Below are 25,699 nucleotides of genomic sequence, written 5' to 3' on the forward strand. Positions count from 1 at the left end.
TGTGCAGATCTTATTCATATGATGTGGTCCCATCCTAGGCATGACCGTTTCTGGGAAGAAGTAGTAGATACCATTATCAAAGTCTATGTGGGGGGGATAGTTCGTTCACCTTTGGTATGTGTGCTGGGATATGTTAAAGACCTAATGACAGATGAGTATGGCAAAACAGCGGTGGCTAGAATGCTCTATATGGCTAAAAAGCTGATAGCACAGCACTGGTTGGATGATCAGACTCCCTCAGTTCAGGAATATATTAGTAAGGTCAATTGGATGATTAATATGGAAAAAGCAGTCTACATGAAAAGAGGTTTTATTGCAAAATTTGAAAAGGTCTGGGCGGCCTGGATAGATAGTTCGGGCCTGGCATCCAGACAGTTACATAGGTTCCGTTTGGGTCTCATATGAGTACAATTTTGTTGAATTAAAAAGAATTCCTACTTACTTGTAGTATATTTAGAAACCAGTCTATATATAAACCTATTATTTTTATTGAAAGAGATCTGATTTTGATGTCATATTTTAAAGGGTTTATTTTTGCCAAGTTGGGGGAATAACTAAGAGGGGGGAGGGGGGGGGGAAGGGGACTGCAGTCCCCAGGGTTGTTACAATAGTTTTGTTGGAAAAGTTCAAATAACAAAAATCGGATTTAAAAAAAGGTCATCATTAGTGAAGAGTGAGGTCCTCCCGATGTTCGGGATTGGGAGCCTCGCCGGAACCTTTTGTAAAGCCCGTGTTCAGGGTTGAAGATGACGCAAACTTGCGTCCGAACCCCGAGCTTGGGCTTTACAGTCATGGGATGAGGAGGGGGGGAGGCTGTAAAATAAAGCATATAGTTATAATAACCATTGTCATTATACTTACTGGTCCTGCGACGCATCCTGCAGACTGTCTCCCGGACGCTTCTGGGTCTGATCATTAGCTTCCGCGGGTATTTACTGCACATCACTCAGCTGTCTTCGGCCAACATGATCACTCGAGTCCATGGCTAAGCCATGAACTTTGACTATCACTGTCAGCCTGCTTCTCGCTCTGTAGAGATGCTTGTATGTACAGAGCGATGAAGCAGAGCTGACATTGCTCTCCCTGTGGACTACATCGCACTAAGTACTTTTTTTATAATAAAGATGAAGTCTCTAAATTTTGTTTTGCTTTAATTCTGATTGTCATGTAAAACTGTTTAAGGGTCTCCATCCCCCTCCTGTCCACCATCAGCCAGAGATCGTCATGACGATTATCTGATCGGCCTGGAAGCTTAAGGTATTTATGACTTTGGGTGATGGTAGAACTAAAGCCAAAAGATTCAGAGAAAGAATTATTGTTATATTGGCGGGAAAACTTCCAAAAACAGGTGTTAAGTGCTGTGTTAATGCTAGAAAAATGAAAAACATATTTCCAGAATCCCTGTGGAGTGCTGAGCCCAACGCACAGTCTAGTTCTACTGGGGAATCGCCGGAATCACGAAAAATTTGTATTGGCCAGTAAAATTGTACTAGAGGCATTGTGTTTGGTATCAATGTAAATGAAAAATCAAGATATTAAATATGACGCTAATATCTTTCACCTGTGTGACCCAGGCCAAAGATATGAAAAACCCTAGAATTATGGAACTTTGTGAACATCAGAGCACAGCCCAGCAGAGACCATAAATGATGTCACAGAGAAAGGGGGGCTACCTAATGTATAATAGGAACAGCTTCGTTCTGGGGGGCCAGTCAGTACTTTGGAGGGCATCATGAAGGGTGATGCTGGCCGATTAGAACATCTTCTCTTGGAGTTCCCTCCACTCCCTAAGCAGACGTCACTTCTATGGAACTAGCTTAGTAAGTTTCACTTTCATACCTTTTATTTTAATGTAACTGTCTATGCCGTAATGTGTATTGTTCCCTTTTGTAAATTCTTGAATATTCTTTAAACACTGCCTATTTTTGGATTAAATATATAAAAATTTAAGAGTTTCTTTCCTTATGCTTTATATACGAATCCATAACCCCGAAGGGCCTTATGCTATCTGTAACGGGTACCCGGACTGCCTATGAAACGTCCGGTAGTGGCAGCATAATTGTATTGCATAGAATTATTGGAGTTCTATCATTAAGGGTACCGAAATATATTATATTATAATAAATATTATATATATATATATATATATAACAGATTCCCGCTAATGGAATACATATATATTTACCCTTGCTGTGAGACCTCCAATATTTGGCATTATCAGCTCAGCAGCCTCATCTTATGTATTGTCCTGCAGTACCAAAAGTGGCCAGTAGACAAGGGGGGCGCTAGAGAGTAGTCGTGTGTAACAAATCAGTGAACAGCTGCGGATTTCTGAGTGACTTCCCCGGCTGTTCGTGACACTGATAAAAAAAAAAAAAATTTCTCCGTGTTTTTGGGTTTTTTTTACTGTTTACTAGAAATTCATGGTGGCCATTCAAGCTTAGAACCAGCTGAGAATACAAAGCTGGTATTAACCCCTTCATTACCTAGCGTGCCAAAGCTATCAGGGCCGCTGGATGAGCCGGGTAAAGCGCCTGGAAATGGCGCTAAGAAACAATGTACCATTTCCAGTGGCTGCTGCGAATTTTAGTGTGGGAGGCCTAGAATGCTTGGGCCTTACCACTCTGAGAATCGCAGCCCCCAGCTGCCTGGTTTTACATGATTTGAGATGAAAATACGGCAGAAGTTCACGCATTTTTTCTTTATTTTTTTAAATAAAGCCAGGCAGATGGGAGTGGCAGCCCGTAGCTGTCCATTTTATCTGCGCGGAGAGCGCAATATAGATACGGGGTTCTACATTCAATATCCCCTCTGATATTACCGAGTTTCCACTGTACTAAAACGAAAATTAATATATTCTTCAACGACCATATGTTTGAATCACAATTTATTGTGTTATACATTTTCTTCCTAGATACAAGCGCCAAGGCGGGTGCATAATATGGTTGATTCTAATAGATATGACATGCATATTTGACCATAGGTTTATAGCTATATACTTGTGATCTCAGTGCAGGTTCACATACACACAAATATAATAATAATAATTTTATTCATTTATATAGCGCTTTTAATTCCACAGCGTTTTACATACATTGGCAATACTGTCCCCATTGGGGCTCACAATCTAGAGTTCCTATCAGTATGTCTTTGGAGTATTATATATACACACACACACACACACACACACACACTATATATACATATATATTATGTATACACACACACACACCATTATATATCCATATATATTATATATACACACACACACACACACACATTATATATACATATACAGTCATATGAAAAAGTTTGGGCACCCCTATTAATGTTAACCTTTTTTCTTTATAACAATTTGCGTTTTTGCATCAGCTATTTCAGTTTCATATATCTAATAAATGATGGACTGAGTAATATTTCAGGATTGAAATGAGGTTTATTGTACTAACAGAAAATGTGCAATCCGCATTTAAACAAAATTTGACCGGTGCAAAAGTATGGGCACCTTAACATAAAAGTGACATTAATATTTTGTAGATTCTCCTTTAGCAAAAATCACAGCCTCTAGTCGCTTCCTGTAGCTTTTAATGAGATCCTGGATGAAGGTATATTTGACCATTCCTGTTTACAAAACAATTCCAGTTCAGTTAAGTTTGATGGTCGCCGAGCATGGACAGCACGCTTCAAATCATCCCACAGATGTTCAATGATATTCAGGTCTGGGGACTGAGATGGACATTCCAGAACATTGTAATTGTTCCTCTGCATGAATGCCTGAGTAGATTTGGAGCAGTGCTTTGGATCATTGTCTTGCTGAAATATCCATCCCCTGCGTAACTTCAACTTCGTCACTGATTCTTGCACATTATTGTCAAGAATCTGCGGATATTGAGTTGAATCCATGCGACCCTCAGCTTTAACAAGATTCCCGGTGCCGGCATTGGCCACACAGCCCCAAAGCATGATGGAACCTCCACCAAATTTTACTGTGAGTAGCAAGTGCTTTTCTTGGAATGCCGTGTTTTTTTGCCTCCATGCATAACGCCTTAATCTTTGTTTCATCAGTCCACAGGACCTTCTTCCAAAATGTAACTGGCTTGTCCAAATGTGCTTTTGCATACCTCAGGTGACTCGGTTTGTAGCGTGCTTGCAGAAACTGCTTCTTTCGCATTACTCTCCCATACAGCTTCTCCTTGTGCAAAGTGCGCTGTATTGTTGACCGATGAACATTGACACCATCTGCAGCAAGATAAAGCTGCGGGTCTTTGGAGGTGGTCTGTGGATTGTCCTTGACTGTTCTCACCATTCTTCTTCTCTGCCTTTCTGATATTTTTCTTGGCCTGCCACTTCTGGGCTTAACAAGAACTGTACCTGTGTTCTTCCATTTCCTTACTAAGTTGTTCAGTTTCCACTGTGAGGAACAATGTTGAATAATCTTTGTTTTCAGAAAATTTGAGAGTTGTTTTGAGGAACCCATGATGCCACTCTTCATAAGAGATTTAAATAGGAGAACTACTTGCAAGTGGCCACCTTAAATACCTTTTCTCATGATTGGCTACACCTGCCTATGAAGTTCAAAGCTCAATAAGGTTAGAAAACCAATTTAATGCTTTAATAAGTCAGTAAAAAGTAGTTAGGAGTGTTCAAATCAAGAAATTGATAAGGGTGCCTATACTTTTGCACCGGTCAAATTTTGTTTAACCCTTTCACGACCGGCCGATTTTTCGCTTTCCGTTTTTTTTTTTCGCCATTCTTTTTCTGAGAGACGTAACTTTTTTATTTTTCAGTCAATATGGTCATGTGAGGGCTCATTTTTTGCGGAACGAGCTGTACTTTTAAATGAAACCATCAGTTTTACCATATTGTGTACTAGAAAATGGCAAAAAAATTCCAAATGCTGAAAAATTGCAAAAAAAGTGCGATAGCACTATGGTTTTTGAGATATTTTATTCACTGTGTTCACTATATGGTAAAACTGATGTGTGGGTGTGATGCCTCAGGTCAGTGCGAGTTCGTAGACACCAAACATGTATAGGTTTACTTTTATATAAGGGGTTAAAAAAAATCGGAAGTTTGTCCGAAAAAAGTGGCGCACGTTTTACGCCATATTCCGTGACCCGTAGCGTTCTCATTTTTCGGGATCTTAGGCTCAATGACGGCTTATTTTTTGCGTCTCGAGCTGACGTTTTTAACGGTACCATTTTTGCGCAGATGCTACGTTTTGATCGCCTCTTATTGCATTTTGCGCAAAAGTTGTGGCGACAAAAAAACGTCGTTTTGGCGTTTGGAATTTTTTTGCCGCTACGCCGTTTACTGATCAGATTAATTGATTTTATATTTTGATAGATCGGGCGTTTCTGAATGCGGCGATACCAAATGTGTGTATATTTTTTATTTTTTTAACCCTTTAATTTTCAATGGGGCGAATGGGGGGTGATTTGAACTTTTAGATTTTTTTGTTTTTTTTTAATTTTTTAAAACTTATTTTTTTACCTTTTTTTTTTTATTTTACTAGTCCCCCTAGGGGGCTATTGCGATCAGCATTCCGATCGCTCTGCAGTATCTGCTGATCACAGCTGGAAGGCTGTAAACAGCAGATACGCTGTCTTTCTCTTTTGCTGTGCCCCGGGCACAGCGAAAGTGAAACCAATTCATGTGTAGTACAGGAGTCATCACATGACCCTGTACTACCATGACAACTATCGGGAGTCACGTGATCGCGTCACGTGACTTCCGGTTTCGGCGGTAAGTAAAACTTTACCGCGATCGCGCTTATAATGGGGCTTTCACATATTGACAGCGCCATATAAGGGGTTAATCGGCACGAGCAGATAACGATTCTGCTCGTGCCTAGCAGGCACACATCTCAGCTGTGAAAATCAGCTGAGATGTGTGCCGATCGCGGCATGCTGCCGCCGGAGGACCGCGGGCAGTAAGATTATGTCATTTAGGACGTAATTTTACGGCCCGCGGTCGTTAAGGGGTTAAATGCGGATTGCACATTTTCTGTTACTACAATAAATCCTATAGAATGTAAGCCCGCAAGGGTAGGGCCCTCTTCCCTCTGTACTAGTCTGTCTACTGTAACTTGTATACGTATTTTGTATGTAACCCCCTTCTCATGTACAGCACCATGGAATTAATGGTGCTCTATAAATAAATAATAATAATAATAATAATAATAATAATAAACCTCATTTCAATCCAGAAATATTACTGAGTCCATCAGTTATTAGATATATGAAACTGAAATAGCTGTTGCAAAAACCCAAATTGTTATAAAGAAAAAAGGTTATTAATAGGGGTGGCCAAACTTTTTCATATATGTATTATAATATATATATTATATATATATATATATATACATACATACATACATATACACACACACACCTCTATACATATACACATCTCTATACATACACACATCTCTAATAATTATATATATATATATATATATATATATATATATATATATATATATATATATATATATATATATATATATATATATATATATATACACACACATATATATACACATATATATATATACACACACATATATATACACATATATATATATATACACACACATATATATACACATATATATATATACACACACACACACACACACACACACACACATCTCTCTCTCTCTATATCTATCTATCTATATATATATATATAATTATAGAGATGTGTATATATATGTGTATATGTATATACACATATATATACATATATATATATATACACACATATATACACATATCTATATATATAATTATATTCTGTCTGTCTGTCTTGCTCCAAAATTGTGTCCATACAGTGACACAAAGCTGATTGGCCGCTGGGCTCGCCATGGCCCCGCCCCCCCACACGGATTGGCCGCTCGCCTCGCCTCGGCTCTGCCCCCCCACGGATTGGTCGCTCGCCTCGGCCTGGCCCCGCCCTCCGCATGGATTGGCTGCTCGCCCCGGCCCTCCACACGCATCGCCAGACATAACCTTACGATGCTGGGATCTTGACGGAGCCCGTGAACGCTGGTAACCATTATACACATCGGGTAACTAAGGTCCCTTGGTTACCCGATGTGTATCATAGTTACCAGCGTACACCGGCTCCCGGTACACATGTGCAGGGAGCCGGCATTATACTCCTCTCCCCCCAGGACTACTCCTCTATTATAGTCCTCCTATTATACTCCTCTCTGAGTATAATAGGAGAACTATTATAGTATGGGGGATGTAGCACGATGGGGAGTGTGCAGCATGGGGGATGGAGCATGATGGGGGGTGCGCAGCATGGGGGATGGAGCACGATGGGGGATGTAGCACGATGGGGGGTGCGCAGCATGGGTGATGAAGCACGATGGGGAGTGCGCAGCATGGGGGATGTAGCACGTTGGGGAGTGCGCAGCATGGGGGATGTAGCACGATGGGGAGTGCGCAGCATGGGGGATGTAGCACGATGGGGAGTGCGCAGCATGGGGGATGTAGCACGATGGGGAGTGCGCAGCATGGCGGATGGAGCACGATGGGGGTGCGCAGCATGGGGGATGGAGCACGATGGGGAGTGCGCAGCATGGGGGATGGAGCACGATGGGGAGTGCGCAGCATGGAGGATGGAGCACGATGGGGTGCACAGCATGGGGGATGTAGCAGGATGGGGGGTGCGCAGCATGGGGGATGTAGCAGGATGAAGGGTGCGCAGCATGGGGGATGTAGCACGATGGGGAGTGTGCAGCATGGGGGATGGAGCATGATGGGGGTGCGCAGCATGGGGGATGGAGCACGATGGGGGATGTAGCACGATGGGGAGTGCGCAGCATGGGGGATGTAGCACGTTGGGTAGTGCGCAGCATGGGGGATGTAGCACGATGGGGAATGCGCAGCATAGGGGATGGAGCACGATGGGGGGTGCGCAGCATGTGGGATGGTGCACAATGGGGGGTGCGCAGCATGTGGGATGGAGCACGATGGGGGGTGGGCAGCATGGGGGATGGAGCACGATGGGGGGTGCGCAGCATGGGGGATGGAGCACGATGGGGGGTGCACACACACACACACACACACACACTGGGAACCACAAACACCGCCATACACAGACACCCACACACACAGACAACGCTGCACACACACAACACCCAACACCCAAACACCGCAGCATACATAAATATACGTACATACCGCACAACACACACATTGCACAAAACATACCTCCCCCCAAAACACACCACACCCACACAAACCGCGCAACACACACACAACGCTCCACAAACAACGCAACACACATACAACACCGCTCCCACCCCCCGCCACACCCAGACAACACCCAGAACATGTACAGCGCCCTACACAAACACTTGGTAACTACACACAACAACATCTATCTATATCTATCTATCTATATATATAAAAACAAAAATCATACATGAACTACACAATACGTAAATTCTAGAATACCCGATGCGTAGAATCGGGCCACCTTCTAGTATACATATATACATATACACACATATATATATATACATACACACATATATACATATATACACACATATATACACATATATATATATATACACACATATATATATACACATATATATATATACACACATATATACACACATATACATATATACACACATATATACACACATATACATATACAGTTAGGTCCAGAAATATTTGGACAGTGACACAAGTTTTGTTATTTAAGCTGTTTACAAAAACATGTTCAGAAATACAATTATATATATAATATGGGCTGAAAGTGCACACTCCCAGCTGCAATATGAGAGTTTTCACATCCAAATCGGAGAAAGGGTTTAGGAATCATAGCTCTGTAATGCATAGCCTCCTCTTTTTCAAGGGACCAAAAGTAATTGGACAAGGGACTCTAAGGGCTGCAAGTAACTCTGAAGGTGTCTCCCTCGTTAACCTGTAATCAATGAAGTAGGTAAAAGGTCTGGGGTTGATTACAGGTGTGTGGTTTTGCATTTGGAAGCTGTTGCTGTGACCAGACAACATGCGGTGTAAGGAACTCTCAATTGAGGTGAAGCAGAACATCCTGAGGCTGAAAAAAAAGAAAAAATCCATCAGAGAGATAGCAGACATGCTTGGAGTAGCAAAATCAACAGTCGCGTACATTCTGAGAAAAAAGGAATTGACTGGTGAGCTTGGGAACTCAAAAAGGCCTGGGCGTCCACGGATGACAACAGTGGTGGATGATCGCCGCATACTTTCTTTGGTGAAGAAGAAACCGTTCACAACATCAACTGAAGTCCAGAACACTCTCAGTGAAGTAGGTGTATCTGTCTCTAAGTCAACTGTAAAGAGAAGACTCCATGAAAGTAAATACAAAGGGTTCACATCTAGATGCAAACCATTCATCAATTCCAAAAATAGACAGGCCAGAGTTAAATTTGCTGAAAAACACCTCATGAAGCCAGCTCAGTTCTGGAAAAGTATTCTATGGACAGATGAGACAAAGATCAACCTGTACCAGAATGATGGGAAGAAAAAAAGTTTGGAGAAGAAAGGGAACGGCACATGATCCAAGGCACACCACATCCTCTGTAAAACATGGTGGAGGCAACGTGATGGCATGGGCATGCATGGCTTTCAATGGCACTGGGTCACTTGTGTTTATTGATGACATAACAGCAGACAAGAGTAGCCGGATGAATTTTGAAGTGTACCGGGATATACTTTCAGCCCAGATTCATCCAAATGCCGCAAAGTTGATCGGACGGCGCTTCATAGTACAGATGGACAATGACCCCAAGCATACAGCCAAAGCTACCCAGGAGTTCATGAGTGCAAAAAAGTGGAACATTCTGCAATGGCCAAGTCAATCACCAGATCTTAACCCAATTGAGCATGCATTTCACTTGCTCAAATCCAGACTTAAGACGGAAAGACCCACAAACAAGCAAGACCTGAAGGCTGCGGCTGTAAAGGCCTGGCAAAGCATTAAGAAGGAGGAAACCCAGCGTTTGGTGATGTCCATGGGTTCCAGACTTAAGGCAGTGATTGCCTCCAAAGGATTCGCAACAAAATATTGAAAATAAAAATATTTTTTTTGGGTTTGGTTTATTTGTCCAATTACTTTTGACCTCCTAAAATGTGGAGTGTTTGTAAAGAAATGTGTACAATTCCTACAATTTCTATCAGATATTTTTGTTCAAACCTTCAAATTAAACGTTACAATCTGCACTTGAATTCTGTTGTAGAGGTTTCATTTCAAATCCAATGTGGTGGCATGCAGAGCTCAACTCGCGAAAATTGTGTCACTGTCCAAATATTTCTGGACCTAACTGTATACACACATATATACACACATATACATATATACATATATATACATATACACACATATACACACATATATACATGTATATATGTATATGTGTGTATATGTGTGTATATGTATATATATGTATATATGTATATGTGTGTATATATGTATATATATGTGTGTGTGTGTGTATATATATATATATATGTATGTATATATATATATAATGTATATATGTGTGTATATGTGTGTATATGTATATATATTATATATATATATACATACATATATATATATATATATATATATACATACACACACACATATATATACACACACACATACATACATACATATATATATACACATACACACACACATATATATATATATATACATACATATATATACACACACACAATAAAATATATATATATATATATATATATATTAAAGAATTAGAACTTTGTGACAATCTTGGCATAGCCCACAAGAGACTGTAAAATGAGGTTTCAGAGAGTGGTGTTACCTGAGGGCATAAGAGCGATTAGCTCCTTGCAGGGGCAGTCAGTATTGGAAGGCACTGTTACGGGGTGATGCTGGCCATTTTTCTCCCATCTTCTTGTCTTGGAGACCTTCCCTCCCTAAATTCGGACGTCACCTCTATGGCACGCGTTTAGTAAGTTTAACATTTCTACCTTTTATTTTTATGTAACAGTCTATACTGTATTTGTATTGTTCCCTTTTGTAAATTCTTGTATATATTTTTTTTAAACACTACCTATTTTCGGATTAAATAATAATAATAATATTTAATAGTTTGTTTCCTCCTGTTCTATATATGAACCCAAACCCGGTCCGAAAAGCCTTCTGCTATCTGAAACGGGTTCCCAGCTATCCTTAAAGTTGGGTGCTGGCAGCATAATTATTCTTGCATAGAATTATCGGGGTGCTCTCATTAAGGGTACCGAAGTATATATATATATATATATTCCATTAGCGGAAATTGGTGATATATACATTTACCCTTGCTGTGAGACCTCCAATATTTGGCATGATTAGCTTAGCAGCCTCATTTTGTTCATTGTCTTGCAGTCCCAAAAGTGGCCTGCCGACAAGAGGGATGCTAGAGAGTAGCAGTGTTCGTGACAAATTAGTGAACAGCTGCGGGATATCTGAGCGACTCCCCCGGCTGTTCTTGACAAATCCGTGAACAGCGGTGGGATATGTGACTGACAAATATATATATATAAATCCATATATATGGATATATATACTAGAAGGTGGCCCGATTCTAACGTATCGGGTAGTCTAGAATGTGTATGTATGTGTATGTAGGTTAGCAGATAGAATAATAAGGTAATGAATGGACTGGATGGGTTAGGATTAATTTATTATTCTTATAATTTTTTACTGGTTTTAAAATGACAAACAACAGAAGTAACAGTTTTAATAGATGAGTAATGTTTAATGATGTCAATGGCTTGTAATGAAAGAAGGCCATGAACAGTGTAAAGTTAAGTAAAAATATGATGATGCTGTGATGTGGCCCAATGCTGGTATGTGACCCCATAGTAGTGCAGCCACCATCCTGACATGTGCCCCCATTCTGCGGGATAAAAGCGCTTTCACACTTCTGTTCAGCGCAATCCACCGCTACGGAGAATAGCGCAGTCCGTTAACGCACTGCGCTGTTCTCCATATGCTTGTAATGACGACACACTGTAACGCAATTGTCTGCGTTGCATCCGCTGGACGACGCTGAGTCGTTATTTTGACGCAGTCGGGCGGAGGGAACGCTACATGTAGCGTTTTTTGGGTCGTTCAAATAATGCCCCTTGACAGATTCCGTTGGAATCCGCCAAGTAGTCTAATGATTGTCTATGGTGGCGGATTCCGCAGCTATGCGCTAAGCTAATCATTCCTGGTCTCTATCTCATATTAAATATATATATTATATAATATATATATATATATAATATATTATATTATATATATTTATTTATTTGTATTAGCTGTAGTACCCGGGCGTTGCCCGGGATAGTAACTATCTCTCTTCGAGCTTCGGTCTGTCTCTTTGCCCCGTCTGTTTCTGTCTCTCTCTGTCTCTTTCCTTGTCTGTGTCTCTGTTTCTCTCTCTCTCTCTCTCCCCCCCCCCCCAACTTATTACCTCTCACATCGGCTTTTATACTAACAGTTTAATTTGTTCCTATAGCAACCACTGACAGTTGCTATTAATAGCCCGTATCTCCCAGCGCCATTCAGATTAATGGAGGCAGGATTTTGGGGACTAACTGTAAAGCGCGGGGTTAAATTTTAGGGTTCAAACATAGTCTATGACATGCCCTGAGTCACATGAGGCGTCTGTGCAAAATTTCGTGATTGTAAATGCGACAGTGCAGATTCCTGTAGCGGACATACACACACATTATATATTATATATAAATGAGCGGGAGTACAGTGAGTTTAACGGATTTGAAATCCGTCTGCATTTTTTTTTTTTTGTTTTTTTAGTAAACCGTTTGGATTTTTTTAAGACTGTGTTCCTGTGCTACCTCGGAAATGCAGCCACGTGAGTGTCTCCATTCACGTGAGCAGGCAATCGCTTACAATATATATATATTCTTTATCATATAGCTATATCTCATACATCTATATCTCATATCTACAGTACAGACTAAATGTTTGGACACACCTCATCTCTAGAACAACTGTTAAGAGGAGACTGTGCAGCAGGCCTTCATGGTAAAATAGTGGAAAATAGGAATAAGTAAGGGTAAGTTCACACAGTGCGTTTTTGTGCAGTTTTCGGGTGCGTTTTTGCTCAGAAAACTGCATGACTTTGCTTCCCCAGCAAAGTCAATGAGTTTTCATTTTTGCTGTCTACACACAGCGTTTTTTTCAGCTGCGTTTTTGTGCTGCCACAAAAACGCAGCATGTCAATTATTCCCGTGTTTTTCACTGCGCTTTTCATCCATTGAGTGCAATGGAATGTTGAAAAACTCAATGAGAAACGCAAATAGCTGCGTTTTGGTGCGTTTCTAAGACCAAAAACGCAGCTATAAACGCAGGAGGTGGGTAGTAAAGTGACATGTACAGGAAGAGGATTCCTTCTGTCAGTGAACACAGAAACGTGAATCCTCCCGGTACAGTCACCGCCGCTTCCACCTCCCATTCCGTGCATGTATGCTGCTGTGCGGCGCCATGTCTGGGCGGGAGGTGGAAGCTGCTGCGAAATCAAAAGTGAACAGTAGAAAAAAAATGTCATACTCACCTGTCTGCAGACTCCCGGTACCATGCCCGCTCCCATCTCCTCCCGGTACCGCTGCTCCGGGTGTGTGCAGTCTCCCCGGGTACGATGGGTAGGATGCAGGACCTGGCGATGGATCACCTGATGCAGTCACCTGACACGTCAGCTAATCGTAAGTCTCAGGCTGACGCCAGCGGCCGGCCGGTTTAACCTATCAGCGGATGCATCAGGAGACTTCATCCCTGATTACCGGCAGCTCCTGCAGCGATCGGACGGGATCAAACTCGCTCTAGGAGCTGCCGGTAATCAGCACATGAGTGAGCATTTTTTTTTTTTTGTTTGCACCGATGCATCAGCTGATTGTATAAAAGCCGTTTATACAATCAGCTGATGTGTGATGTGATTCAGGCACTTGATCCTGACACATCATCTGATCGCTTTGCCTTCCAGCAAACCGATCAGATGATATTGGATCTGGATTGGACGGCGCGGGACCCTTGACCCAGGATTACTGCGGAGGGGGGGTTCTTTATTTCAATCAAGATGGAGTCACTAATTGTGTTGTGTTCTATTTCTAATAAAAATATTTTTCTGTGTGTTGTGCTTTTTTTTATCTTTACTAGAAATTCATGGTGGCCATGTCTAATATTGGCATGACACCATGAATTTCAGGCTTCGGGCCAGCTGATAATATACAGCTAGCCCTAACCCCATTATTACCCAGTGAGCCACCCGGCATCAGGGCAGCTGGAAGAGTTGGATACAGCGTCAGAAGATGGCGCTTCTATGAAAGCGCCATTTTCTGGGGTGGCTGCAGACTGCAGTTTGCAGCGGGGGGTGCCCAGAAAGCATGGGCACCCTGCACTGTGGATTCCAATCCCTAGCTGCCTAGTTGTACCCGGCTGAACACAAAAGTTAGGCGAAGCTCACGTCATTTTTTTTTTAATGATTTCATGAAATTCATGAAACAATTAAAAAAAAAAAAAAAAAAAAAAAGGGCTTCTCTATATTTTTGCTTCTCAGCCGGGTACAAATAGGCAGCTGGGGGTTGGGGGCAGCCCGTACCTGCCTGCTGTACCCAGCTAGCATGCACAAATATGGCGAAGCCCACGTCTTTTTTTGTTTGGGGGGGGCAAAGAAATCCTGCATACAGTCCTGGAAGGAGGATGCTGAGCCTTGTAGTTCGACAGCTGCTGTCTGCTCTCCTGCATACACTATTGGATGGAGGATGCTGAGCCTTGTAGGTCTGCCTCCCCTGACTCTCCCTCCAGCATACAGTCCTGGAAGGAGGATGCTGAGCCTTGTAGTTCGACAGCTGCTGTCTGCTCTCCTGCATACACTATTGGATGGAGGATGCTGAGCCTTGTAGTTCTGCAGCTGTCTGCTCTCCTGCATACACTAGTGGAGAATGTAGAACATATTGAAAAAGGAAATGACATAAGACCTTTTTTTTTTGTTCACTGAAACAAAGTGCATAAAGACGCAGTGAGCAAAAACGCAGCAAAACGCAGCAAAAAACTCACCAAATCGCGGCAAAACCGTGTGCGTTTTTTGCCGCGGGTGCGTTTGTGCGTTTTTTGCTGCAAAAAACGCACAAAAACGCAGCATCAAAAAAACGCAGTGTGTGAACCTAGCCTAACAGATGGATGATTAACAATAATATCACATTGTCGGCCACTCAATAGGATACACAAACAAATTAAAAAACTGAGTTTTAGGCTTTGTGCGCACTAGAAATGTGAAGTTTCTCAAGAAAATTTCTTGAGAAACTTCTGGGAGTTAAAGATTTCCGGACCTCCGGAAAAAATCCGCACCAAATCCGCATGCGGATTTGACGCGGATTTGCCGCGATTTGCCCGCGGGTGGTTCCCTGCGGATTTTTGCAGGCTGTACTGCCGAAATCCACAGGGTACCTGCGGAAATAATGGACATGTTCATTTTCTCAAGCAAGTTTCTCGAGAAATTCTTCTCAAGGAAATTTCTTGAGAAAAATCCGCACCAGTGTGCACAGCTTTTTTTTTTTTACCATAGAATTTGCTGGGAAATGTCTGCACAAAGATTGCAGACATTTCTCAATAAATTTCCGCGGCAAATCCGCGGGTAAAACGCACTAGTGCGCACAAAGCCTTAAAGGGCCATTCATTATGAATTAAGCATGAAGAGTGCACCTAATAGATAATTATAATTTATTTCAAAATACATACAAGGGCACTGTTATAGCATGATGTATAATTAATAAAATACAACAGTGATTGGAGATAGAGGAATCAGAGATATCCCAACCTAGGACATCCACAGCACAATATATAGGGCAATCCTATGTATTCAGAGGTAATCCTCATACATAATTACAACACAGAAGGTCACATTATTTAGATAGTCCTAAGCAACCTGGATCCAAGCCCATACCCTGTGAAGTAACATAGGATCATTACTTACCCATACTAAAGTGCTGGAGTGGATATCCTGTGGAGAGGGGTAAGCCCCGACGCATTTCGCTAAGATTGCTCCCTCGGGGGGCAGTATATGGTCATGTACAACGGCCACTGATATATATATAGTATGTTACATCATTCAATAATTACCGCCATATGCGCCGCATGCGCTGTGTCAGTGTCCGCAGCCCGCACAGAACTTCCGGGTCTCCCTGGTGGAAGTGACTCCACAAGGGGGACTACACCTCACGTCGGAACGGAGCTCCACAGTGCACATGAGACCATCAGACAGCATTGGGCATGCGGAAACCGCACGTCCATCTTGGATTCTAGCAGCTGTATGGGCAGACCAAAATAGCCTCCATGCCATCAGAACACCGGGGATGGAAAACAGAAGAAATCCTACATCTAATCAACTATAATCACTGTAAAGGTACATTCAGATAGTTTGTAGTAAGAAACATAAGGGGACTATAGAACTCATTCAATATTCCCATATTGAAGTTACGCCCACAATAGCATGAAAAGTAAAATTAAAAGGACGCGCGGCCATTTTAAATTCTGGCAATTCTAAGTGCAAATGTCCAAATAGACACAAAATGTATACTACAATTACACCCACCATTCAAAAAAAAAAAACGCGCGGCCATTTTAGATTCAGGCTATTGTGAGGGTAAACAATAAAATAGCCTCAGATTGCCCCAATTAACATAATTTGGAAACGCATTGTAATTAAAATGCACATATTAGTTAAAAAACATAATATGATAAGGGCACATCCATGCTTATATAATAATAACTAGATGCTTGGCACCAGCCATGTAATACATCAATATTCAATAATAGGATAAATAGATGTAGGATGTTTATATCCCATCCAGTGCATATAATATATGTAAAAAATATATATGTATACATTTATTCAGACACAAAATACAGCATAACACGTTAGTACATAAAATATATCCATGCAACTTGATCCGGTTAGTTCAGTGTGGACGCATATAGATATCATCCAAGGCATAAGGATCCATATACAGGCCATATCTCAAAGTAAAAAAGAGAAAGGGAAAGAAATTAAAATCCAAATAAAAACAAGGGCAGTACACAAAGGATATGCATACCGCCCCCTAGAGACAGAGGATATTAACGATGTCACAAAAAAGAGGAGAAACTCATTTTCTCGTTCAAGCCATTTGGTGCCATGGTGTAAAGGCGTACAATTCAACTGCATTCACGTTGGGATAGCATCTTAACATAGTCACCTCCTCGAGTCCCCAAATGAACCACGTCTATACCCCTCACTTTAAAATTTGTGGGGTCACATCCATGTTCAATTTTGTGGTGTCGTGGTAAGGTCTTCATACGGGGATCATCGCGATCAATCTCTGTCGCAGCCAAGATACCCCTCACATGTTCCTGTGTACGGAATCTTAACTCACGGGTAGTGAGACCTATATATATTCTGCCACATCCACATGTGGCATAATATATAACGTTACTTGTGCGGCAGGTAATATGATGGCGAATCAAAAATTCGCACTTACCATCCGCCGACGTGAATACAGTTGCCCTAACCATATTGCGACAAGCAATGCAGGACCCGCAAGGAAAGAAGCCCTTGACAGGTTCACCCCCACCAAATATGCGGGGGATTTTAGCTACATAGTGGCTCTGAACCAAATTGTCATGCAAATTGGATGCACATCGAGATGTCATTAAGGGATTAGGAGGTATAAATGCCCCAATGGATGGATCAGTTTTCAGGACACCCCAATGATTTTACTATTGTGCACATCTCCTGCCAACGTTCATTAAAAGTGGAGACGAAACGAACAGGCAGAAAAGATTCCTCTGTTTTTGTTTTGGCACCTAAAAGGTCAGTTCGCACCGTTATGGGCACGTCCATATTCACAGCGCACACTCCTCCCACTATATCCTCTTGATAAAAAATTTTCCCGGAGATCTTTGGCTTGTTGTTCAAAGAGGGTTTCGTTAAAAACACACCCTACTGGCCCTTAGATATTGTCCTACCGGGATCGCAGAGATCGTGGAGGGACTATGCACCGAGGAAGCATGTAATAAACTGTTTACAGATGTTTCTTTACGAAAAATAGTGGTTTGAATTGAGCAGTCAGGATGCACCAGAATATGAATATCTAAAAACTCAATCGAATTTTTATCACATTTGAAAGTAAGTTTAATGTTGAAATTATTACAATTTAAATTATGAATAAAAAGGTAGAAAAATCAGAAAAAGTGCCCTTCCAGAAAATCAAAAATATCATCAATAAAACGGAGCCAGCACTGCACCTGGGACACGGCGGGCACACCCTCGCCGAAAACCTCCTTCTCCCAATATCCCAGAAAGAGGTTTGCGTACGAGGGCGCACACGCCGCGCCCATTGCAGTGCCGCACTCATGTAAAAAGAAACGATTTTTAAATAAAAAATAATTGGAGTTAAAATAAAAGAAAGTAATTTCAAAATTAATTAGATCATAGATGCATCCAGACTGCTCATCTACAAGAAAAAACTCACCGCCTGAAGTCCATGTTCGTGTCTTATCGAAGAGTATAGTGACTCAACGTCCACCGTAGCCAATATAAAGTCAGGGTCCACAAAGATCTTGCTTGTTGGATAGTAATTGCGAATTTTTGAGGGATATCTTGGCTGCGGCAGAGATTGATCTCGATGATCCCCGTATGAAGACCTTACCACGACACCACAAAATTGAACATGGATGTGACCCCACAAATTTTAGAGTGAGGGGTATAGACGTGGTTCATTTGGGGACATGAGGAGCTGACTATGGTAAGATGCTATCCCAACGTGAATGCAGTTGGATTGTACGCCTTGGCACCATGGCACCAAATGGCTTGAACGAGAAAATGAGTTTTTTCCTCTTTTTTGTGACATCGTTAATATCCTCTGTCTCTCTTGGGGCGGTATGCATATCCTCTGTGTACTGCCCTTGTTTTTATTCAGATTTTAAATTTCTTTCCCTTTCTCTTTTTTACTTTGAGATATGGCCTGTATATGGATCCTTATGCCTTGGATGATATCTATATGCGTCCACACTGAACTAACCGGATCAAGTTGCATGGATATATTTTATGTACTAACATGTGTTATATATGTATAAATTTATTCAGACACAAAATGCAGCATATTTTTTACATAGATGTAGGATGTTTATTTCCCATCCAGTGCATATATTTATCCTATTATTGAATATTGATGTATTACATGGCTGGTGCCAAGCATCTAGTTATTATATAAGCATGGATGTGCCCTTATATTATATTTTTTAACCAATATGTGCAATTTAATTACAATGAGTTTCCAAATTATGTTAATTGGGGCAATCTGAGGCTATTTTATTGTTTACCCTCACAATAGCCTGAATCTAAAATGGCCGCGCGTTTTTTGAATGGTGGGTGTAATTGTAGTATACATTGTGTGTCTATTGGACTTTTGCCCTTATAATTGCCAGAATTTAAAATGGCGGCGCGTCCTTTTAATTTTACTTACATGCTATTGTGGGCGTAACTTCAATATGGGAGTTTTGAATGAGTTCTAAAGTCCCCTTATGTTTCTTACTACAAACTATCTGAACGTACCTTTACGGTGATTAAAGTTGATTAGATGTAGGATTTCTTCTGTTTTCCATCCCCGGTGTTCTTTTGGCATGGACGCTATTTTGATCTGCCCATAAATCTGCCAGAATCCAAGATGGCCGTGCGGTTTCCGCATGCCCAGTGCTGTCTCAAGGTCTCGCGCGCACTAAGGAGCTCCGTTCTGACGTGAGGTGTAGTCCTCCTTGTGGACGTCACTTCTGCCAGGGAGACCCGGAAGTGATATGCGGGCCGCGGACACTGACACAGCGCATATGGCGATCATTATTGAATGATTTAACATACTATATATATATATATATATCAGTGACCGTTGTACATGGCCATATACTGCCCCCCGAGGAAGCAACATTAGCGAAACGCGTCGGGGATTTCCCCTCTCCACAGGATAGCCACTCCAGCACTTGAACTTTAGTGTGGGCAAGTAATGATCCTATGTTACTTCACAGGGTATGGGCTTGGATCGAGGTTACTTAGGACTATCTAAATAATGTGACCTTCTGTGTTGTAATTATGTATGAGGATTACCTCTGAATACATAGGATTGCCGTATACAGTCATATGAAAAAGTTTGGGCACCCCTATTAATGTTAACCTTTTTTCTTTATAACAATTTGGTTTTTGGCAACAGAGATATATATATATATATATATATATACACACACACACACACACATATACACATATGTAGCGACTAGAGGCTGTTAGTTTTGCAAAAGGAGGATCTACAAAACATTAATGTCACTTTTATGTTTATGTTTAAGTGCCCATACTTTTGCACCGGTCAAATTTTGTTTAAATGCGGATTGCACATTTTCTGTTTGTACAATAAACCTCATTTCAATCCAGAAATATTACTCAGTCCATCATTTATTAGATGTATGAAACTGAAATAGCTGTTGCAAAAACCCAAATTGTTGTTAAGAAAAAAGGTTAACATTAATAGGGGTGCCCAAACCTTTTCATATGACTGTATACACGCGCGTGCGTGTATAATTATATATATATATATATATATATATACACACACACACACAAACACACACACACACACACATACATATACATATATCCACATATACATATACATAGAAAACAGAAGTTCCAGGCGGCACACAATCCTTCAAGGTGCACGTGTCCAAGGAAGGCATCCACAGTATAATTAATACAAAGGACCGGCACTCCAAATCTTATGAAATATTTTTGTAGTTTATTCCATCATATCATACAGGCGTAAATTACGCGTTTCGGCTAATAGTGAGCCTGTTTCACATCTATAGATATAAAATATGCGTGTGTGCATTCATTTAATTATATATAAATGCACACACGCATATTTTATATTTGTATATATATATATATATATATATATATAATATATATATATATATATACATATACATACATACATACATACATACATACATATACACACACACACACACACTAAAAGACTCTTTGAAATCTGATGAACTTGATTCATTAAAGAATAAAATTATTAAGATCCAGCAGGATTTAAAGAAAGATTGAACAGAAGAAGAGGAACAAGTATATCAGAGACTCAGAGGATTATATCTATAAACGGGTGTACATATGGCAGGACTCATTAGGCACTGCAAAACCCTTTTCATTCAGGGGAAACAGACGTACGGGATCTCAATCCTCAGGATCTGGCAGCGAGTCTACCACTATATCCAGGGCTCCTTTTTTAGGGAGAAAACGAAGAACCCGACGAGACCTCTTAGGAGAGCCGGACGCCATCATAGGAGACGTCGCGGATCCAATAAGGACTCGAGCATATGTCAGGGAGAATCCCTAGTCCTGAACTTATCTAAATCCTTAGATTCAAATCAACTACGAGTTTTATCTAAGGGATTAACTTTTTGTCCATCTACTAATTTTGATTTTTTTAAATTGGACATTGATCTTCAAAAATTTTTTCGTTCCTTGAGGTTATGCGCCCAATTTTCAGACAGAGATACTACTACATCTGAAGGTAATACATCTGACACTATTTTTCTTCACAATTTAGGTTTGAGGGTTAAGAGTAGTGTGAACCCTTTAAAGTCGTTTCACCCAATTGAAACCTATGTGAATTTAGTTCAGAGGGATGTAGATGTAATGGTTAAAAAATTCAAAAGTGGGGCTTTGTGTCATTATAATAACCTTAATAAGGAAGAAAGAAAAGCTTTAAAATCTCTCAAGGAGGATATGTCCCTAATAATTAAACCAGCAGATAAGGGGGGTAGTTTGGTGGTAATGGATAGAATAGCGTACATAGAAGAAATTATGTCACAATTATCAGATAACTTAAGCAAGCATTGTTGACCTTAGGGAGATCAACATATCCACTGCGGAGACACCATCACGTGTTTCTCAACGCAGTGATTCTAGAGCATTGCCCCCTGGGAAGTATGCAAATAAGAAAGCCGCGGAGACACCATCACGTGTTTCTCAATGCTGGCAGGAAACTAGCCAGGTCTTTCACCGGGAAGGAACAACCACGGGAAGGGCAGTCTCCAGTCAAGGAGACCACCTATACCAAACATGGTATCCATACACAGACAGCCGTTTCGGGGTATTTGCCCCTCATCAGTGTGGAGTAGGAATCTGGCTAGTGGGGGCAATGCCTAGTATAAGACTACTTAAGCAAGCATTGTTGACCTTAGGGAGATCAACATATCCACTGCGGAGACACCATCACGTGTCCTTGACTGGAGACTGCCCTTCCCGTGGTTGTTCCTTCCCGGTGAAAGACCTGGCTAGTTTCCTGCCAGCGTTGAGAAACACGTGATGGTGTCTCCGCGGCTTTCTTATTTGCATACTTCCCAGGGGGCAATGCTCTAGAATCACTGCGTTGAGAAACACGTGATGGTGTCTCCACAGTGGATATGTTGATCTCCCTAAGGTCAACAATGCTTGCTTAAGTAGTCTTATACTAGGCATTGCCCCCACTAGCCAGATTCCTACTCCACACTGATGAGGGGCAAATACCCCGAAACGGCTGTCTGTGGATGGATACCATGTTTGGTATAGGTGGTCTCCTTGACTGGAGACTGCCCTTCCCGTGGTTGTTCCTTCCCGGTGAAAGACCTGGCTAGTTTCCTGCCAGCGTTGAGAAACACGTGATGGTGTCTCCGCGGCTTTCTTATTTGCACAATTATCAGATAGAAATGTTTATGAAATTTTGAAAAATAATCCAGTGTTTGATATCACCAAAAAATTAGAGCAGATTGTGGGTAAATATTCAGCCCTAAAAACAATTGATGATAAAACAGTTTCCTTTTTAATTAATAAACATCCTATTACCCCAGTTCTTTATACACTGCCAAAAGTGCATAAATCGCTGGAAAAACCGCCCGGGAGGCAGATAGTGGCACTGACGGATTCCATCTTGTCAGCACCAGCTATCTTCCTAGAAAAGATTCTTACCCCTCTTATAAAGTCTACACCGTCATTTTTATTAGATACCTCGCAGTTTCTGAATGACATTAAAAATCTTAAAATCAGTAATGATGATTTATTAGTCACCTTAGATGTTTGCAATTTATATACGTCCATTGTACATAGCAAAGGAATAAGGGCTGTGAAATGGTTGTTACAATCGTCCAATCACACTGACACACAGAAAGATTTGTTTTTGGATCTGTTATCTCTTATTTTGGAAGAAAATTATTTTTTGTCTCAAGACACGTTTTACAAACAGCGGTCCGGTACCGCGATGGGCTCGAATGTCACACCTCCGTATGCAAATGCCTATATGGCTTGGTTTGAAGATAATTTCATCTATTCAAATAATTTTTTTAAAAAACACTGTTTATTTTGGCGAAGATTTATAGATGATATTTTTTGCGTGTGGAGGTGCGACATTCGAGCTCTAAAGGTTTTTGTTCAAGAACTTAGTACAGTTTGGGTAGAATTAAATTTTACTATGGAGGTTTCTTCTGAAAAAATTAGTTTTTTGGATGTGATGGTTACCAAGAGTATTGACAACACCCTGACTACAGATTTATATAAAAAAACAACAGATAGGAACAATTTGTTATTATTTTCTAGTAACCACCCTCCACATTTAAAGAATTCATTGCCCTATTCACAGTACCAGAGGGTACGCAGAATCGTTGCTGACCCTCAGTTATGTGAAATGAGACTTGAGGAAATGTCTAAAAAATTTTATCAGCGAGGGTATCCCAAAGCCCTATTAAAAGATCAAAGATCTAAACAACCTGTTGTAAAGACAAAGGAGAAACGCATGGCGTTTATTAACACATATCACCCGTGGTCAGTGTTTGTACATTACATTCCAATGTTTGCGCAGAATGCAATATCTAATTCCGATCCAAAAATTAAAGAATTCAATTTGCCCCCTTTAATCTGTCACCGCAGATCGCAGAATCTGAGAGATAAAATTGTTAGAGCAGATCTAAGGGGTGCTTCACACATAGCGAGAATCGCTACCGAAATCGCTGCTACGGCACGGTTTTGGTGACGCAACAGTGACCTCATTAGCGATCTCGCTGTGTGTGACACTGAGCAGCGATCTGGCCCCTGCTGCGAGATCGCTGCTCGTTACACACAGCCCTGGTTCGTTTTCTTCAAAGGCGCTCTCCCGCTGTGACACACAGATCGCTGTGTGTGACAGCGAGAGAGCGATGAAATGAAGCGAGCAGGGAGCAGGAGCCGGCATCTGTGGTAAGCTGTAACCAGGGTAAACATCGGGTAACCAAGGTGGTTACCCGATATTTACCTTAGTTACCAGCTTCCGCAGCTCTCACGCTGTCTGTGCTGCCGGCTCCGGCTCTCTGCACATGTAGCTGCAGTACACATCAGGTAATTAACCCGATGTGTACTGTAGCTAGGAGAGCAAGGAGCCAGCGCTAAGCAGTGTGCGTGGCTCCCTGCTCTCTGCACATGTAGCTGCAGTACACATCGGGTTAATTAACCCAATGTGTACTGTAGCTAGGAGAGCAAGGAGCCAGCGCTAAGCAGTGTGCGTGGCTCCCTGCTCTCTGCACATGTAGCTGCAGTACACATCGGGTTAATTAACCCAATGTGTACTGTAGCTAGGAGAGCAAGGAGCCAGCGCTAAGCAGTGTGCGCGGCTCCCTGCTCTCGCGGTTATGATCGCTGCTTCGGCTGCTGTGTTTGACAACTAAGCAGCGATCATAACAGCGACTTACAAGGTCGCTGTTACGTCACCATTTTCTGTGACGTAACAGCGACCTTGTAACAGCGACCTCGTTGTCGCTGTCGCTTAGTGTGAACCAGCCCTAAGTGGTAAAAGTAAATTAGCACAAACCTTATCTACTCCTGTGATGGGCACCTTCCCTTGTCTTAATTGTGTACATTGTTCAGGGATCATTAAGGGAGACTCCTTTCATCACCCCTGCATGGGAGAATCATTTAAGATAAGAGGTTATTACACTTGTGACAGTAGCTACATAGTTTACATTCTGAAGTGTCCCTGCGGTCTTATCTACGTCGGGGAAACAACTGTGAAACTTAAGGTCCAGTCACACTAAGCAACTTACCAGCGATCCCAACAACGATAGGGATCGCTGGTAAGTTGCTAGGAAGTTGCTGGTGAGCTGTCACACTGCGACGCTCCAGCGATCCCACCAGCAACCTGACCTAGCAGGGATCGCTGGAGCGTGGCTACACGAGTTGCTGGTGAGCTCACCAGCAACCAGTGACCAGCCCCCAGTCTCCTAGTTACAGCACACATCAGGTTAATTAACCCGATGTGTGCTGCAGCTAAATGTGCACAGAGCAGGGAGCAGCGCACACTGAGCGCTGGCTCCTTGCTCTCCTAGTTACAGCACACATCGGGTTAATTGCCTGATGTGTGCTGCAGCTAAATGTGCACAGAGCAGGGAGCAGCGCACACTGAGCGCTGGATCCTTGCTCTCCTAGTTACAGCACACATCGGGTTAATTGCCTGATGTGTGCTGCAGCTAAATGTGCACAGAACAGGGAGCAGCGCACACTGCTTAGTGCTGGCTCCTTGCTCTCCTAGTTACAGCACACATCGGGTTAATTACCTGATGTGTGCTGCAGCTACATGTG

At 41.7% G+C, this 25,699-nt stretch overlaps 1 protein-coding gene across 3 annotated transcripts in view; it reads right to left on the reverse strand.

Moving 5' to 3' along the window:
• Nucleotides 1-25,699, reverse strand: part of SFT2D1 (SFT2 domain containing 1) — a 249,606-nt gene that overhangs the window by 31,148 nt on the left and 192,759 nt on the right. The window contains exon 7 of one of the 3 annotated variants that reach the window (XR_012751622.1): nt 24,933-25,019. The exons of the other annotated variants lie outside the window; for them this stretch is intronic. The gene's annotated coding sequence lies outside the window, so the exon portion shown is untranslated. The remainder of the gene's footprint in view (nt 1-24,932; nt 25,020-25,699) is intronic. 3 annotated transcript variants of the gene reach the window in all.

The sequence above is a fragment of the Anomaloglossus baeobatrachus genome, chromosome 3 (assembly GCF_048569485.1).
Source record: "Anomaloglossus baeobatrachus isolate aAnoBae1 chromosome 3, aAnoBae1.hap1, whole genome shotgun sequence".
In the NCBI taxonomy this organism is placed as follows: Eukaryota; Metazoa; Chordata; class Amphibia; order Anura; family Aromobatidae; genus Anomaloglossus; species Anomaloglossus baeobatrachus.